General features: G+C 44.6%; 1 long non-coding RNA gene across 1 annotated transcript; it reads right to left on the reverse strand.

Annotated features, from left to right (window-relative positions):
* Positions 1 to 4,984: 4,984 nt before the first annotated feature.
* On the reverse strand, positions 4,985 to 17,836 carry LOC129387201 (uncharacterized). The gene is made up of 2 exons (XR_008614478.1): positions 17,605 to 17,836; positions 4,985 to 6,227 (listed from the first exon to the last, which is right to left on the reverse strand). It is a non-coding gene; the product is annotated as an uncharacterized lncRNA (long non-coding RNA).
* Between the last annotated feature and the right edge of the window lie 1,443 nt (positions 17,837 to 19,279).

A 19,279-nucleotide genomic window follows, 5' to 3' on the forward strand; every position in this document is an offset into this window, starting at 1 on the left:
ATCCGTGTTAAACTCGCCACGCAGGTATTCAGCCGATCTATGGCTTCAGCCATCAAATACTACATCGAGCGCAACGTGTTCGAAGCATTGGAGGAGGCGGGTACTGTGGAGTTTACAAAAGTATCCAAGACCTATTTGATGCTATGAAAAGGCGACGCAGTGCGCAAAGAAGGCAAAGACATCCTCGTGATGAAGGAATTGCTGCAATGGCGCAACGACTGGGAACGCAATCTCAACCCTGGTGTTATCATCAAAGAAATATTCCTGACTCCAATAACAGCCGAAGGCTTCCGAGTATCCACCTTATCTACCTTACACCTGACAGAATATCTGCGAACAGAATGCGGCTTCAAATATCTTCTCACTGCCAAATTCACTCAAGACCCTCTAGAACGAGTCTTCGGAAAAGTCAGACAGGCAGCCGGTAAAATGACCACCCCGACATGCCAACGTTCCTTCAGCTGTACAGAATGCTCGCCGTGTGTAGTCTGCCGAAACCATCTAAGCTCGGCAATTGGGAAGCGGGAGAGGAAGACCCTGTTATCACTTTTCCGCCGTTAGAGCTGCATTCACGAACAAGAAATACGACATGTCGAACATAGACATGCTCAAGGCAAAACTCGACGGGTTCGTTGAAACTGAGGAGTGGGACTGTGACGGCATCGTGCGATATGACTGCAGCAGTGCCGATGTTGACGCCATCCTGTATTATGTAACAAGGTTCGTGAGCCGACAAATGACGAAGTTGATTCCCTGCGCAAAATGCAGGCTAGCCTCTCTGTCACAACCACCAGTAGGCCAGAGGCAGCGCTGACGCACTGCAAGACACGACATGGTCTGATGCACCTCAACTCACAATCTTACGAAATGCTTCGCTGTGCTAAAAAATTTTTTTAGAAGAGCATGGACGACTGCGATCTGTTCCGAAGCACCACTGAACACGTTCTCGACAATTCTCGCTGACCTTCCCATGCCACGAGCACAAGAATAAGGCCATTGCAAAGCTACTGTGGTATTAAGTCGCAATGTGCATGAGCCAACACTGCCTCTGCGAAGCCAGGAACAGTGTGAAAGTGTCGCAAGAAAAAAGAAAGCAATTGAGACTGTGCATAAACTGAGTGCTAGGACTACTATGCACATTTGTGAGCGAAATTCCGTGCACGTGCGGACGTTTCTGCCGTAAGACTTCTGCGTGTTGTTAAGTGAACGTTCGTTTTCGAGCAATGTGCAGAGGCTATATTTTGCGTTCCTTCTTTGTAATTTTTTAAAGCATTCTATTCACAGTAAGCGCTACATACATGTTCACAGTGCATTCCCGTTGTTCCTAAGGGACATGGAGATTTGTATTTGTATATTATTACCTGTGCATCTTTTTTTTTGAGGTAAAGGTCGAGCACAAAGTGTGTGCAGTATGCTCAAACGGCACAATAAGTGGCGGAAGATATAAAGCGCTTTGCACCCTTTCCGTTGCAATCTCTTATTCAACCGACCAAGTGGCAGCCACTTGTTACCATCTCGGCTGCTATGTAGTTGTAAACCCTGTGCCGTACGACGATCGCGTTCTCCTCCACCAAATAAAACTCAGCTTGGTCACATGTTCGAAGAGATCGAAGGCATGTTTCTCTTCGACGAATGCCAACAGCGTTTATACCCATCGAATAAAAGTCATAGCGTGGATGTCAAACAATGGCGCTGCGTACACCCGGAAGCTACAGATCACCTTATAATAGCGGTCATCAAAAGGAATGCGTTTTATTTTGCGCTGTTCTCAAATGGCTGAATCGTAGCACCAAACGCTCTCCGGGCTACCAGTGCTGAAGAAGCGAACGAGAGTGCCCTGGGTCACGGAGCCAGTAACATATAGGAGTGGAAACTCCGCTGTTTGCGGCGACCAGAAAAGGTCACAAGCCCGCCGAGCCATTCTCATGCTGGCGGCACCTAGCGGCCTCGAAAGAAATTGCCGCCGTTTGCGGCGGTTGCCAGGGCAACCGGTGGAGCGTGTTGCTCCCGTTCGGCCGCGTGCGCCTGACACCATAGAGTTTCCTACAAAATTACTAGAGGGAACTGTGGCGCTAGTGTCTATGGGAGCTGCAATGAGAGCGGTTGTTCCAGCATGGGAATTATGGGAAGTACATGGATTTGCCTAAACTTCGTTCTTCCGCCTTCAAACGGCTTTGTGGCTTTGCAAATTGATCGTGTTGAGCAAGATATTGCTTAGTGAATGTGACAATTCACAATTATTATGTAAAACACTGAAAGTAATTGACAGCACGCGCTTAAAAAAAAGCGAACGGCAAAAAATTTGTAGAAAGAAAGCTTGTAGTACCAGTGTTGCCTTTGTGACTGGTAACTAGATTTAGCAAGAATTTGAAAAATGCAGTGCCAGATAGAAATTATTTTTCAGATATGACGCTTCATTTTTGTAAGTGATGGTGCCGTACTAGTGTGCTTAAGCAGGTAAGAGAGCATATACACATAATTAGTAACTAATCAGTACGCGTTTGCTTATTTTTGCGCAGGCCAAGTGGGCTACTACATATTTATGGACTATGGCTCACAGCTTTGGGGGAAAGGCATAGAAACACACTACGGGGGGGGGGGGTGGAAAGGGACGATGGAAATGATGGGAATAGGCAATATTTCTGTTTCGCTAGTTTTGTTCGACGTATAAAAGATGGTGTTAAGAAAGTTGTTAAGTGCGCACCTCTGCTATTATGCAGTGGTGTGAGTCACACGAGATGCATTTAATAAATTATGCTGAAAGGCTGCGTGAAGTGCAAGTCTTTCCCTCCCCCCATCCCCAATTTTATAATGTCTGTCGGTTTAGAAATACTTTCTTGATATGTAACATGCACAACAGTACACACCGATAAATGGCATTATGTGTAGGTTGTGACTACAGCTACTACGCGTTAAGGTAACGCATACGAATTCTGCCAACTATTTCTTGTGCCTATGTGTCGTCAGAGCGGGGGGAAAAACGACTTCGTCTGCTACAAACATCGTCTGCTACCGCATTGGCCGTGCGTCGTGCTACGTGCCGTTGTGTCTACTGTCATAGAGTTTCCTACAAAAATCTACTGTAGCATCTGGCAGCGTAAGGAATCAGTTAGCGCAATAAGCTGCAATTACGCAAAAGATTACATGTGTCCGTGTTTTATTTTTTGTCCACGCTTAAAACACTATACAAGCGCGTGCGATTGCGCCCTATGTGTTAACATGCTCTTTGCGTGTATGTCATTCGTTAATCAGCGTGTCCCGTTGCACAAAGCAGCTTGCATTACAAAAATAATTTCCAAATGAAATATCTTTGTTATGTCTTTAACTGTATTGGAAACTGCGTCCGGTGTGACGTTTTGAACGTAACCCGCGGTAGCGTCTGCATGGAAACGTAGACGCTACCGGTGTGTTGACGCTCAGCGTGTGAACGCTCGTCGCGTTGTCTCGGTTAACACGGCGTCAGCTGCTGCCTGGGCAGTCGTGTAGGCATCCTGGTGCGGCAAACAGGACTACAACCAGTGAACTATTTGTATGAAAACCGGTATTTACGCAAGCCAGCTGCACATTGCCGGCCCTTTTCGAAGCTTAGTCAGACAAACAAATCGGACTGAATGCGTGGAGCCAACTGCCAACGATGTCTTCGCTTTGTGCTTACCGCTTGTGCACAAGCAAATTCGAGCGAGGAAGCAGCAAGCTCTCGTACCACAGGTGAGTGTAGTCATGTAAATAGGCAAAAGCACGTGTGCCGTGCATATAGCTCCTAGCAGGATTATCAGAAGTGTCACCTCGTACTGTTGAAGGTTCTTTTTTTAATTTTTATAAAAGTCCTATTATGTTTAGCATTGCCTTGCTGTGGTCACACTGTTGTTGCATACTAACCGAAAAAGGCGTGCATGGGCAGCGTGTGCAAAAAACCCATGGTGGAGTGCTAGAGTCGAAATGCACAAGTAGGCATTGTTAATAATGCTGCCTGATACAATGATAACATTCGGAAATGATAGAGGTATGGGCATTGATAAAAATGACAATGTTTAGATTGTAGGATTAATTAGTGTCGCCAAAATGAAAGGATAAATTCGGCACCTGTGAAGGGAGTCTAAAATAAAAATGTGTGGACTAAGCAAAGCATGTGGATGTAACAGTCAACAGAGAAATTAGGGAGCATGGAAATAAAAGCTCCTATTATAAGCGTGAGGTACGTAGCACAATCACAATTAATTGAGAAAATGTGATGAAACGGTAAATGGCTTGGTGCACAGGCATAGCAGCAGCACTACATGGAGTATGTAAAAGTGTATGCAGTGAAATTATGTCTCACTGCGGCTTTTTGAAAAATGTGCAGGAAGTAAAAAAATGTTTGTGTTCTCTGCAGCTTATATAATAGAGCATAAGTATACCTTTTCATGTGCTTGCAATGGATACAATGCACAGTGATAATGTCGATATATGCAATAGGCATATACTGGCAAAAAAGGGTTTGTGAGCTAGTGGGAACTGCTCTGGAAAGCTCGAATTTGTGCTGGTCAGCTATTACAGCAAAACATTTTCTTTTTTCGTGTACAGGTTTCCAATGAACAATGAACACCTACTGCAAAAATGGCTCCTTGCTATGAACCAGCCAGGTTTCACCCCGACAGGGCGCCACATGCTATGCTCAGCACATATTGAAGAAGCTGCATTTCTCGCTGGTCTACAGTGCCGCCGCCTTCATGAGGGTGCAGTGCCATCCAGGTTCTACACTCCACACAATGATAAAAAGGTATGCACATGGGATATTTTTGTTGACAGTACCAGTGTATACACAGCCGTGACGGGATACAACAGCCGGTGGTGCCAAAAAACAAAGTGGTGGAGTGTTGCGAGAACAGCAACAATGTTATAAAAATGTGGTAACAGCACTTAGCATGCACAGCCATGAATCAATTCGTGCATGACTTTTCACAACCAGGCAAATTTCTTACCTTCCTAGCTCATGCTGTTTATGTGCAGTTGTAAGAGGATGTGAAAGCGTTAATGGAACTTTTAAACAACTGTGGTACTACATAACTCATTCTTTGAAGCCCCGCACTGCTTGTAAAAAAATTTAGAAGATCGCCATTCCAGTCGTAGAGCTCATATGCCTCATAGCAATACAGTAAGTGTAACAATAGAAACCGCAAAAACCGAATTGACAAATAGTGGTATGTGTCAATATAGAGCGGAAAGTGCTACAGCAGAAGCTTCGAGACAGATCGCGTTTAATGTTTTACACAAGGATGCAATCGTAGCGAAGTGGTTTTATAATACATTTCACTTTTGCATGCCAATAGGTGTCTCTGCTGGGCTCTTCTGCCATGTGTGCAGACAATCATAGCAAAATTTACAGAAGTTGTACAATGAATTTTTTTTTTTTTTTTTTAGGAAAAGCCTCATTCAATGCACAATTGACATGAAAGAAGAGAAGGTACCAATACAGCGTACTGCTATCAATCATGTAGTTGTATTGCATGCACAGCAGAATGAAGTTGTAGCCGAAAAGGGGAGACATTTTTAATTTGCATGCATGTTGGTCATACAACCACGATGAAGGCTCCTGGCAATGCTAAATGATGGAAACACACTCACCGCTGTCTGTGAAAAGAAGCGCCATGTAGAGTGCACAAGTTAAGGTGTTCATTGCATGTGGCTTTTGTATGGAACAAGCCAAGTAAAAAAGGCAATGTATAAATGAGCAACAGCACAAACAAGTGAACTTGGTGCATGGGTCTGTCAGCAGTCAGCTTGTAATGCACCCCTTCGTTGGTAAAGTATGCAGCTTTTGCGGATTGAAAGGACCAGAGAACTCGACACATGCGTAACATGTCCCACACACGGCTGTGTGGATTCTGACAGGTCCCCCCTCCCCAACCATTACATTATCAGACAGTTACATTGATTACCTGTCAATGTAATAAGTGCCATTGCAGCCTTGCCATGAACAATCATCATGCTTGTGTGTGTAATAAGACTGGATTGGATGCATGCTAACGGTGCTCTGTCCTGTGAATAGGTGGCTAAGTTAGCATGCATTATACATTCTATCGCAGGCGCATGACACTCCGTCACCAGCCACTGAGGAAGCCTCACGTAGCTGCCACATACGGAGTGATGGTGGGACATCAACTACTGCCTTGGAGAATGTCCTTCTTGACCACACGTACAGCTCCGCAGAGCAGCCGGAGGGCAGAATGAAGAGGTTCAGAGAAGACCTGAATGCAGCACGAAAAAAAGTCAATTTACTGCAAAAAAAGCAAATCGCTATAGCAAGATTAATGAAGCCTTGGGAAGTGTGGCAGGGGAACAACATGAGCACTGCACACATCTACAAGAATTAGCAAAGAAGGAGGCACATCTTGAAAATCTGACGCAAGGAATTGTTGCGAATTGGCAGAATAATGTGGTAGAACAGCCCCGTGGAAGAAGGTACACACCAGAAATGAAAACTTTCGCATCAACCTTGCATTACTACTCCCCCCGGGCCTATGATTACATGAGCACATTGTTTCCAATGCCGAGCGTACAAAAAATCCGACAATGGCTCAAGGTCATTGACGGTTGGCCAGGATTCACTGCCGAGGTGCTGAACGACCTAATGGGTAGGCACAAGGACGGCAGTCCACGTGAGCGTCTTTGTTCCATTTTACTTGATGGCATGAGCATCAGCAAGGCATGTGAACTAGACATCCCCACAGGCCGTCTTATTGGATATGCCGACCTTGGCCAGAACAATGTACAACCAAGTGACCCCAGAAGCACCCCACTTGCTACTGATGCTCTTGTATTCATGGTTGTTGGGCTGGCATCACCATGGAAGATGCCCTTTGGGTATTTCTTAAACGCTGGCCTGTCAGGTGAAGTGCAGCGGGACCTGCTATTGCAGGCTATCCACCACCTGCAAGAGTGCGGCGTAAGAGTGGTGGCAGTTGTCTGTGACTGTCTCGGGGCAAATGTCCATATAGCTAAGCTGCTCGGCTGTCGAGTTCATGAATGTTCGTACAGTGCCCTGAGGACAACATTTAAGAGCCCAGTCAACAAGCAGCAGGACATTCACATGGTGTTTGACGCGTGCCATGGCCTTAAGTTGTTGAGGAACCTCCTCGGATACAAGGAGACTCTGACAAGCAGCACATATAGGGTAAACTATTTTTTTTTGAATAATTATCATTGCCTCTTTCAAAAGCAGTGAACATGCTTTACAATGTGGTGTAATGCTCACACTGACACAGAATGCTTGCTGTGTTAGTGGATTGTTTGCAAAACATTCTTTCATTGTTTTCCCTACTTTTTATTCAGTGACGTCATTTAAGGTGTGTCACTACATTTCAGAAAAAGTTGTACAAATGAAATGTGAAAGTCAACTTCATGTTCATCTTCCGACCAAAATCAATGCGTAATTGTAATGTGGTTAAAGTCTTAAAGCAGTGGAAATATATTCTTAGTACTAACCATGTGCCAAAATGTGCGTGTCAAGGCGTCAGTGATAACAATAAACTTGTAGGCTCCCCGCAAAAATTACCAGTTGTGCAATTATATTACAGGACTGTGCAATGAGTAACCATAATTTGCACATGGTTATGTCGAACCACGCATTATTTAAACACCTTATGAATTAATAAATAATGTTTTCATAACAAAAATTTCTCCAAAGCATTGCCCATACTGGCAAACTTTACATTATGTTTCAACCATTGGTGTTAACCGCACAGGCTCCTGTATGAAGAAACTTGCCACAAATACATAGTGCGAATCAAGGAAACTGTTACGAGTGTTTGCATAAGAAGTGTCTGCTTCTCAATGAAGCCTTCAGTTGTTCCATACGAGTCTTCAAAATTTGTCCAGTTGGTTTCACAGACTTTTTAGCAGGTGCCACCTCATTTCTACGCAACTAAATATGGAACCTGTAAATGAGGGACCCCAAAACATGCTAAGCTTTAGTGAGGTAATTCATAGTGATCCCAATGAAGCGTGTTGCATCTGGAAAATGAAGTTTCGATGCATGCTACTTTATGTAAAACATTATTTTTCAGCATAGCATTCCTTACAAATAGTTCATAAAAATTCAAAGTACACAAACATACAAACACATTTCCTATAAAACCATAACTGTCCACACACACAAAAAAATGCAGTTCTGTAAAGTGTGTTAATGAGTGTATGTGAAGCGAACATATGTAATATAGGAATTTACAACGCATGGATACCTTATGGAGAATTTTTGCCGTTTATGAAGCGTTACCGAAACTCAAACACCCAAATTAGTGCGCCATTACAGAGTAGTATATGTCATGGCAAACTTATCATCTTATGTATTGTTAGGTGAAGTTAACACATTCAGGAAACTGTTTTATAACTACTACCTTGCTCACTTACTAACTTTACTGTCCGGAATCTTTGGAATGTGTAACACTTATTGTAAACATTTCCTTACACTCTTCCAATTATCCTACATCAAGATGTTCGTCTAACTAAACGCCCTCGAGAGTTTGGGTGTGCCTTCTGCTGTCTCTATGTTTCTTAATGTCAGGTTCGTACCAGTGACATTTCGGACATGACATTATGTAAATTCTGTCAAACGCCATTGGTATCCTAAAGATGCAGTATGAGGTAAGCTTGTGCTTGATTACATAAAGTTAGCTATGACACTGACTTTTCCATTACACACAATTACATTTTTTTTAAACTTGGCGGGACTGGTGACAACATTGAAAACAAGTAGTCTCTGCCTTGAAAGTGAGGCTTGACTTTCTCTACTAATGTTGGCTCCAGGTCGTTCAGTGGAAACACATTACAATGCTCCACCAGCTCCAGGAAAAAGGACTAAATGCAGCCAACAAGCTCTCACGGGCTCATGTGGAGTACTGCCGACAGGTAAGTTCCTACCTGTTAATATATGACACTACAGTGGCAATTACAATAGTGTCTGTGGTCTCTGTTTCTTCTGTAACAGATAATGAAAGTAAAACTTGCAGCCCAGACATTCAGTGCATCAGTCAGCAAAGCACTGGAATTTGCCTCGCAGCTGCATCTGCAGAGTTTCGAAGACTGCAATGGGACCGCAAAATTCATCACCATGGTTGACAAGTAAGGACTGTGAGATTTAACTTCATTTACAATATACTTCTGTTAAAGCACACTATCAGGCCATCACCTACACTTTCCCAGAGGGAGAAGAGCAGTAAAGAAAACGCTACTGCAATAACAATGCACACTCATACCCTCAATAAAATGAAATGTTTAAACCTGATTTGAGGAATAGCATGTGACTAATACAGTTACGGTCCTGAGTGAGCAATAATTAACCAAAGCACAAGGGTTTTCTTATTACACTCAATATGATTCAAGCGAAGCACTTCATTACTTCCACTGCCACTTCTTTCTGTTCAAAATAATCATCCCTTGTTGTCATTCATTGATTACACATCTATGTCAAGGGAGCTGTCCAGAAAATTTTGACACAGGCAATGCTTATAAACCCACTAATGTGTCATGATAAAAAAAAGGCACATGTGCCGAGCACTTCATTGCTGTCTTCTTCATTCCTTGCATGTACGTATACTGAACACCTGCCCATTTAAGAGGATGGTTTAGCTCGGGCCCAAGTCCAAGGCGGCCTATTGAAGTACATCTAAAACGCAAAAACGCATTTCTGAGATAAGCCCTGGACCAATGTTAATGAAATCTGTGGCATTTGAGAGAGAAAGTTGGATTTGTAGCGACTGTTTGAAGCAGAATTACGATTTAGGGCGTGAATTGTGTTGAAAGAAATGCGAAATTTCAGAAAGAAATAGAAACGCGAAGTATACAAACTAATATCTCTCCGCGAAAAACAGATACCGCAGTTCTATAAACAGTATCCATTAGATTATTCGAAGTGGACAAATGAGATCTGTCAATTTACATATTACGTGAATGTCTTACAATGTGTATTATGGCTTTCAGAAAGATGTATTTACGCATTACTAAAATATCTGAGACTCATGTGTAACATCAATTCTGTCCGCTAGAGATGTACTATGACACACAATATCATTTTTTCATTGCACATTCACACAGGTGGAAGCTTGATATTTTCGGGGTTTTTTTAAATGTAGAATTTTGACGCTTGTCCAAAGAAATGAAGCAATTTGGTTGAAAGTTATTCTTCCATTCTCCAAAAGCTTATCGCTTCTTAAGGGTGGTTTTCCACTTGCCGCATGTGAGGACATTCAGGCGCGGGCTTGCAGATATTTCCATGGCATCTGTCATCATACCAGGTGCCATGGGTGCAATTAGATAACTAAGGAAGGATTGGCCAGTGCAAAACAGAGCGTGTTGTTTGCTATTTGATGAAATTGCCTTAAAACGAAATTTAATGTATGATCAGTCAAAGGACATTGTAATTGGCGTTACAGACAACGTAAACAGCAGAACTTCTCGTGTGGCAAACACAGCACTTGTTGTGGCAGTGTCAGGCATATAGACAAGTAAGATGTAGCCAGTAGCCTTCATAGTGTCCCACAATGCAACTCCAGGCCTTGTGACGCGACGGCTTTTGTTTGATCAAATACGACAGCTTGAAACCAAAGGTCTCTAGGTTAAAGCGGTGATCTGTGGCCAGGAATCAAACAATGTGAACTTCTCAAAAATGCTTATCCATTCTTTTAATAAGCCGTTTTTCGTTGTAAGCAATCGAAACGTATACTTATGTTTGACACTCCTCACCCTATCAAATGCACAAGAAACAATTTGAGGCGAGATAAACTTACAATTCGCTCAGAGGTTGTGGAGTGGAAACACGTTGAAACCCTGTACACAAAAACTTGTAACATAGATCAGGCATCCAACAGACCTATTGAACATTTGAAAAGCAGATTGGCCAAAAAACTTCGAAAACACATCTACAGGATGCCTTTCACTGAGATGAGGGTGAAGCACGCAACCCAGATTTTTAGTGAATCTGTTTCTGTTGCACTGCTCAGTCTTTTTGCTGTTGGAGAGCTTCCTGTCGGTGCAAAAGCTACTGAAGAATTCTCAGAAAGGATGTATACGCTTTCTAACACCCTCAACAGCTCTGTAGTAAAAAAACAAGATCAAAAAATGAGGTATGCAGTGTGAGAGGGCTCGCAGCACCACACCTTCCTTGAGTCGTGCATTAGTTTCATTGCCCAATGGCACTTCAGTGGTCCTCGGGACAAGCAGCCGCCCACAATCAAAAGATGGCGAATAACAATCAAAGCCATGTTCCTGCTGTGGACAGATCTAAAATAAAGCTTCACTTTTTCAAATCTGCAAGCAGGGCGTTTACAACAAGACACATTGGAGAACTTCTTTGCAACCACTCGCCCCAAGCATGGTTGCAATGAAAGACTCAATGTTTATTAATTCATCGCTTCCCTCAAACATATCTGTATAGGAAAACTTTTCAGGCTATCTGCACAGGGTAACTGCTAGGTGACAACAAATACATTAATCACCAACATCGAGGATGCTTCTGCACTCGTGTCCTCAAGCGTTACACCTACTATGAGCCACAGCAGACAAAACGTTGACTGTCCTTACGCACAAGCACCATTACAAGAGGCCACTGACATGACTGATAGGATGTATGAGAATGTAATATATCATTTTCCTGGAACTCTTGTAAAGACCTTTCTTGCTCTGAAGACCACTGACTGCACTTGGCAAAGCGAGTGACTCGATAAAGATGGCGGTGTTCCTTTTGGGAGATATAAATTTTTTGCACATCTCAAGGAGGATGGTGTTTTGGACCACCTGTTATGCTCAATTTCAGCAACCACTGAAGGGTGTACAGAATACATAATAGAATTGGACACCTGCTTCCGACAAGAAATTCAGTATTCCATACATTTCACAAATGTGTGCAAAAATCTTGCAGAGATAATGCCAAAACAACCAAATCTATTCTGTTCATCTAGCTGCAACAATAAATTTTTAAACATGTTTTGTAGAACAAAGCTATGTGGCACATCTCATTTGTAAACAAAATACGGAAACAAGGTCAAGACAGAGTGCCGTTGTCAAAATAACACGCAAGCTGACCAGTTAGAACAGGGAATATTATTACCTCCAGCATAGCTATGCAAGTTGATAGTAAAGTTGAGCAACCGCTGCGTATGCACATACCTTTTGCAGCAGATACTTGATCTTTTGTTTTGCCGTAAAAGATACCTGTGAAGTTTCACTGCTGGTTCTGTGGAATGCTGGTCTTAATATTCGATACCAAAGAGTAATTCATAGTGGATGCCTCTATGAGGCCCTCCTGATCAATGGACGTTTTTGCACTCCATCCCCATACAAATATTGGCGCTGCAGTAGCATATGGAACTAGCTATATCATGCTCAGCAGATAAATGTCGTAGCCACTGGACTACTGCGTTGGGCACAGTATTTTCTACTGAACATAATGATTAGGTCAGCTGGAAGGTAGCTGAAAGATATGTAATTTATTGTAGTACACTGCACAAGCTTATATACCTTGGGTTTCTGTAAACTTTTTGTTTTACCTGCACAAATTAAATTGTAGGGTTTTACATGCCAAAACCATATTTCATTATGAAGCACGACGTAGTGGGGGCTCTAATTAATTTCGAGCACTTGGGGTTTCTTAATGTGCACCCAATGCACGCTACACGAGCGTGTTTACATTACGCCCCCAACGGTGATGCGGCGGCCGCGAATCGAACCCGCCACCTCGTGCTCAGCAGCGCAACACCCCAACCGCGCCGGGTTTTTCGTGCACCTCTTCTACTAGACAATGTCCTTCTGCGAGGTTTCCCGCTACAGTGTGCCGTCATGCTCAGCGTTTTTCCCCTACCATAGTTAGTAGGCTGAACATATGTATGCACACACAAGATGCCTCAGCAAGTGCCTCTTCAGTGATTATCTGCGTTGGCTACATGTTTGCCCTAATAAATACAATAGAGGCGCATGCAGAAGCTTTACTGTGGATGAGAAGTACAACCGCAATGAACGCCTGCGAGGCTACAGCCTCGAACGTTTGTTTACATTACTCACATTTGGTTTTCTGTTACATGAAATATTCAAAACTGCATGTAGCACTGTATACAATGTAAATGGAAACTATTTAGCTAGTATTTCATGTACATGTATATTTGCTAATTTCATATAAATGAACTTACATGAATCGCATTTCCACGGCGCATTACCTCATGCATCGAAAGGGGTCTCATGAGTAACCATTTTTTACGCCACTGAAATGTGTGACCGTTTGTTTTTTTTTTTTTTTGCTTGTAGACAAAATTTTAGCAAATACATATACAAGCACTTGCAAGTGAAGTGCGTACAAAACATGTAAGTATGTATATTGCTTAAACGTGCTCACTCAAACCTAGACTTTCTAAATGTGCTCGCGTTGCGACTTGCAACATTTTTGGCAAACATTGAGCGTGTGTGCATTATTCTTTATAAATATGTATGTACATATATTTAATAATAATAATATATGGGGTTTTACGTGCCAAAACCACTTTCTGATTATGAGGCACGCCGTAGTGGGGGACTCCGGAAATTTTGACCACCTGGGGTTCTTTAACGTGCACCTAAATCTAAGTACACGGGTGTTTTCGCATTTCGCCCCCATCGATATGCGGCCGCCGTGGCCAGGATTCGATCCCGCGACCTCGTGCTCAGCAGCCTAACACCATAGCCACTGAGCAACCACGGCGGGTATGTACATATATTTGACGGCAACGCTACTGCAATAAAGAATTTTGTGTATTTACAAAATGCGTTGTTGGCGCCTTGCGAGCGTACGGCTCAATGGCCCACGCCGCACTACAAAAGTCCGTCTCGGTTTCTCGGCAAACTGAGACAAAATTCAATGTGAAGTTAAAGAAAAAGCAGGTAAGATAAACACTACAGTAACCTACAACGCTATAACCAACCTGCCGCTTGCTACGAGTTGTCTATAGAGCCTGCCATTGGCTGTATGGAAATGTCACTGGCTTGACGCTGACTCGGCACACTTAGCTGGTGCCGGGATCACAAAGGGAAAAAATTCAACAAGCGGGGACACTCGGCGAAAACTGGCAACAGGAAACACGTCACGGGTAGTGTAAATTCCATCCGTTAGTTGATACGAGCATCGAAAAAAGAAAAGTGAAATGAACTTATGGACGTTTAATTTGTTTTTTATTCTTCCCCGCTAAAACTAAAAAGCTTTGCGCATAAGTGAACTTATACTTTGCGACTTGTTTTTCTTGCGTCACCCGGCAACAAGCTAAGGGCACGCCAAGCGTTTGATGAGATGACAGAAAGCAAATTCCGGCGTCGCTTTCGTTTCTCAAAAGAAACGGTGCGTTGGTTGTGCGGTGAACCCGACCCCATCATCTGGTGCCAGCGAGCGAGTGGAATTTCTAATGGGCGGAAGGTATTGTGCGCACTGAGGTTTTTCGCAACGGGAAGCCTCCAGCGGGGCGTCGGCAGTGAAGAATTCATCGGCCTGTCGCAGTCGTCCGTCAGTGACACTATCCACGAAGAGGCAAACGCCATAACTGTCGTTGGCGGGCAATAGCGGTGGGTGGACTTCCCCCAGACGACAGCCGCGAAGGCCAGGGCAAAGGCGGCGTTTGCGCGGCTTGGACTGATCCCCGGTGTGCTCAGCTGCGTCGATCGCACACTTATCGCCATACAGCAGCCCCAAGGCCTGAGCCCCGGGGATACAGAAAGCTATATGTCGAAGAAGGGTTTCTACGCTATGAATACCGTGATCGTAAGTATTATTCGTGCATTGTATCCCCAGTGATATTTTTTTCGTTTGTGTCGCAGAAATTCCCCATTTCACTCTGACTGTTGCAACGTAATCTAGTAGGAGCGGTATTCTCGATTTATCCACAACGGGAGTTGATTCCTTTTGAGTGTACATCGCGATGGAACAGTGATTAAATCTGGCAGTGCGGGACACACTGCAGTTCAGCGGGCTCCAAAGCACATGAAATTATCCCTGCTCGATCGCGGAGTATCCCCGAAGATTGATTCACGATGTCGATGGATTGAAAATACCGCTCCTGCATTATGCCGTTGTACTCGCTGCACTGTGCTGCGGTCATGCGTCCTCATTCAATGTGCACACGTTTAATGATGGGCGCTACATGTTGCAATACATGTGCCTTTAATAGCACTAAAGGAGTTTTTCTTTTATTCCGGTTTTGTGTCGGCAGTTTTTCACGTTGGAGGTGTTGTGGAACATTAGCTGAAACATATAGCGGTAACGTAGGTAAACGCGGGGGTGCCAGCAAGTTGGGACGTCTCCAACAGCGAACAGGCGGGCTTGCCTTTGACAGTGCCCTGACGAAAACAAGTCCGAGTGTTGAAACTTTAACTACAAGTCCTCCAATAACCGAGATTTGTTCATAGCAGTATTCGAACAGTCTGTCACAGTGTGCGGAGATTCAGTTAGGTTCATAGCACAAAATCCTTTAAAAGACTTGTACGACAATTGTTTGCACTAATTTTTAATCTGCAGACATGCGATGCAAACCTCTGCATCCAAGACATCAACCCCTGCTTGCCGGAGTCCTGTCACGATTCATGGGTGTGGCGTAGGAACCCGCTCCGTGTATACCTAGAAGCAGAACTGCGCCCTGGTGAATGTTTGCTTGGTGAGTGCTGCAAATGTGTGCCACAATGAAGGAGATATAGCTAAACCTCTCACCCTGCCCTTGCGCAGGACACTACGGCTATCCCTTGGAGCCGTGGCTCTTGACACCAGTGCCGGGGCATACAGCTGGCAGCACCCCTGAGGACCTTTACTACAAGGAGCACACCGCCATGCGCAATGCCGTGGAGAGGTGCATCGCGATCCTAAAGAGCAGGTTGCGCTGCTTGCAGCGTTACCGGACCCTGCTCTACAACCCAGATCGAGCAGCGACCATCATTGCCGCTTGCGCAGCTCTCCACAACATTGCCTTGGCAGCACGTGAACCTGCCCCCGAATAGGGCGATGACGACAGTGACGTGCCGCCAGCTGTCCAGCAGACTGCAGCAGGGTTCATGCTGGTGCATATGTCAAAAATTGAACGGTTTTTAAGGACTTTCAAGGTCCTGTGTGTGTATTTTCAAGAAGCACACACAGGGCCATATTTATACATGCGTGCACCCCCCTTTTCAAGGAGGGTGCACGCGATGTATAATTATGGAATATGTACTGTGTCCCGTGACAATTGCCCCTTCCCACGCTTGTTAGGCTTCACCGCAATACTTTACGTACGCTTCACGGCGTAACGTCGATGTGCTTAGGCGCAGCTGCCTTTCGGGAACCAGCATTATGCAACGCGTCATGCTTTCCAAGCTTCGAAGCCATACGCGAGGATTACGGAGGCGGAGTTGGTGCGATTACGGACAGCGGTGAATTCTTTCAATGGAAACACGGCACCGAACGGCAAGAACCTTAATAGCGAACGTCGAAGCAGGGAAGCCGAGTGTGGCCGCCGTGGTAGCTACTACGGCTGCCAGCGGATCGGCGTGCGAGAGCGCTGGCTCAAGGCGGCGAGATAATCAAAACTGCGGTTATGGCTTTGATTAATGCCATTTGGGACCTCCGGCAGCGGCAAAAACTCCGGAAGATCTGACAGCGAAGGGTTCTTGCGTCTGAAATTACACACGTTTTTTATAAATTGCCCATATTGGGCGCGTGGTAGAGCCGCAAAGCCATCCGCGCTGTCGGGAATTTCACAAAAATCGGGCGCCCGGAAAATCGATTGTTGGCTGTACACTGGCAACTCCTCCAGCCAACGACACGGCGTCAAAGACAATTCGTTATGAGTCCTCTCTTTTACTCGAGCCAGCAGTAGGGCGACTTTCGTTCCCTCTCAATAAAACGACAGCCAATTTTCCCTGATTGAAGCACGAATTCCCTGAGTTCTACCAGACAATTCAACATGCCTGAGAATTCCCGTTTTTTTTTTTAAGCAAGATTGTAGCGGGAATTCAGGAGGGTCGAAATTTTCTCGAATGCAACCACTGGAAGTTGATTAAAAATAAAATTTAGGAAATTCAAGGATTTCCAAGGATCTCGGAAAATTCCAGGACTTTCAAGGCCTTGAAAACGATCTTTTCCAATTCAAGGGTTTTCAAGGGTTTCAAAGACCCGCACGAACCCTGTGTAGGTATCTACCCGCCACCACCACCCGTGCGGGTGCCACCACCGCGGGACCTGTACCTGAGGGACCAGCAGTAGCTCAGCCACGTAGTGAACCTTTTTCAAAGACCACGGGGCGTGCAGACTGACCACCTCCGGAGGGTACGCCGCCGCCTGCTGCGAGCTCGTCGGCAGCATCCAATGTAATGCTGCAACTGTTTGGTGCGTTATTTTTATTTTCGTTTTGTCACAGCTGGGAAAAGAAAGTGAAACGAATGCTGTCTATATGCCAAAGTTTACAAACACACTATTAGTGTGGTCTCATTAGCCACTGTGAATTTATTAGTCACTTGCCATCACCTCAACGTCAAGCAATACAATGCAGTGTTTCCTTCCCGGAGCATCAGGCTGCCACTACGGTTTGCTATGTTCTCCAGTCTGGTGCAGTATTTTTGGCATAACATCGTGTACATTATTTATTTATTTACCTTCAAGGCCCAAAGGCGGAATGGCTTCTATGGCTGAAACCTGCCGCTCGGCAACCTGGCCTTGCTCGCCAGTGGTTCCAGGGCCATGGCCTGGCGCCTGGCCGCATCCCGGAGCTCTGCAATCAGGTGGAAACCAAAAAATACGTCGCCAGTGTCACCTGAGAATTCTTCGCTACCGACACTTTGCTGGGAGCTTCTCTTTATAAAGAGTCTCAGCGTGCACAACACTTTTCTCTCCGCTGAAAATCCAGCGGCATTCATCAATGGTGCCGAGTTCAGCGCACAACCAATTCCCGTTGTTTGTACAGATCATAGTGGTGCCGGAATTCATTTTCTGTCACCTCCTCAAACGCATCTCACACCTTTAAGCACCTCTTCGCAAGAAGAAACCAAACAGCCCTTTTCAGGGCTACGCACCAGTTCTCCCGGCGGCGGTTGTGCAGTTATCAGCTGTTCTCTGTCCTATAGATATACTGCTCCAGCATGCAAAACATACCCCAACCAATGATCGAAGAAGGCGTGCAGATGCAACATTAGAAGTGCAAAAATGTGCATTTGTGCTCGGTGACTATGCTCAGAATTTAGTTCCTTACATATTAAGGTTTGTTTTTCTGTAGGGGTGTGCGAATAGTAAATGTTTGGTACGGATTGATTTTGAAGAAAATACCCAATAGAAAGACACTCCATCGAATATGTAAAATAGGAAATATTCGTCCATAAATATCCATAATTTGCATTTGCCCATATTCGCCATAAAGTGTTTCTTTTTTTCGAGGCAGAATAGCTGTTTATTTCATTCCAAATTTATTGAAAAAAATTCTCGGCTACATCCATTTGCATCCTATCTCTTTTGGAGATATATACGCAGTGTACAGAAATAGTATTCACCAACCGTGTTCGTTTGCTGCTGATGCTCGCTACTGTGGGCACGCAACTCCACTAGCCGTGGAAGTACCTCACGCGCACACACTCGGCGACGCTTTCGGCGTTGAGGTGCTGGAAACATACAAGTTATGTAATTTTTTCATAGCAGAAGCCTATGTAACACATGTTTGAAAGGGCTGACACGGTAAGAAGCGTCACACGCCGATGGTATGGTATGATGAACTTTATTTATTGTCCTGAAGATCAACCCTTAGGTTGATGCAGGCGGCTCCCACGTCGGGACAGTAAGGTTTAACCTTACCGCCGTATCATGGGCCTTCTGGACGGCCTGTACTTGATCGAAAAGACCTCCACTGTGTAGGACTCGCTGCCTCCAGTCTCTCTCCTTGTCACAGTCTGTGAAAGTCACAGGACACTGCCAAAGCATGTGATCCAGAGTAATGATGCCATTACACTTCTCGCAATTGATTGGTATCTCTCTTTCAGGATATATCTTGTGAATAAAATTTGGACTTGGATAAGTTCTTGTTTGCAACAATCTCAGAGTCACCGCTTGAGCTCTATTGAGCTTAGCGTGTGGCACTGGGAATTCCCTTCTGTTCATGTAATAATGCCTCGTGATTTCATTATATGTTAGTAATTGGTCCCTGTTCTCCTCCTGTATATTATTAAGGTCCTGGTCGCGTAGTGCACGGATAGTAAGTCCTCGTGCAGCTGCGTTAGCCATCTCGTTTAAATTCTTTCGAGATGGATCGACAGACCCCATGTGCGCAGGAAACCAGCGGATTTC

The sequence above is a fragment of the Dermacentor andersoni genome, chromosome 2, assembly GCF_023375885.2.
Source record: "Dermacentor andersoni chromosome 2, qqDerAnde1_hic_scaffold, whole genome shotgun sequence".
Taxonomy (NCBI): Eukaryota; Metazoa; Arthropoda; class Arachnida; order Ixodida; family Ixodidae; genus Dermacentor; species Dermacentor andersoni.